We start from the raw sequence: 571 nt of genomic DNA, 5'->3' as shown, positions 1-571 counted from the left end.
TGAGAGTGCGCATCTCTTGGACAAAGTCCACCAATTCCTTGTTGCCCTGTCGGGTGGCAAAGAAACGCGATCGCATGCGATATGCCGGATTTGACGGCGAGAACACTCGTGAAAGCTGCGATTTCAGCTTCGCCCAGAAGAGAAACGCAGCTCCGACCGAAGTACCGCACGTTAGTGCCCATTCTCGCGCTCGACAACCGAGCTTTGAGATGCTAGCACCACGCACTGTTGCTCGGTCTGAAGCATGGCGGATGCGATAGACATCTCGAGTTATCTCACCCAGTGCAGGAAATTCTCTTCATCCTTCCTCTCAAAGACCGTAACGCTCACCGTGAGCGGCTTAGGTCGGGGGAAGTCATCCGTCACCGACGGTGGCGTTATAGTCGCAAATGATGCAGACAAGTTCTGCTGCAGGTGCTCTAGAGGCGTCTTCGAGTTACGAAAGTCGGAGTCAAGTTCCTTGACTTTATAGAGTGAAAAGCTGTCTAGTCTTAGACTTGGATGCAAGGTATGACCTCATCCTAGGAATGACATGGTTGGAACACCATGATCCATGGATTGATTGGAAATC

Source organism: Plasmopara halstedii (genome assembly GCF_900000015.1).
Source record: "Plasmopara halstedii genome assembly, contig: Scaffold_672, whole genome shotgun sequence".
NCBI classification, from domain to species: Eukaryota; Oomycota; class Peronosporomycetes; order Peronosporales; family Peronosporaceae; genus Plasmopara; species Plasmopara halstedii.
This window is presented reverse-complemented; position numbering follows the sequence as displayed.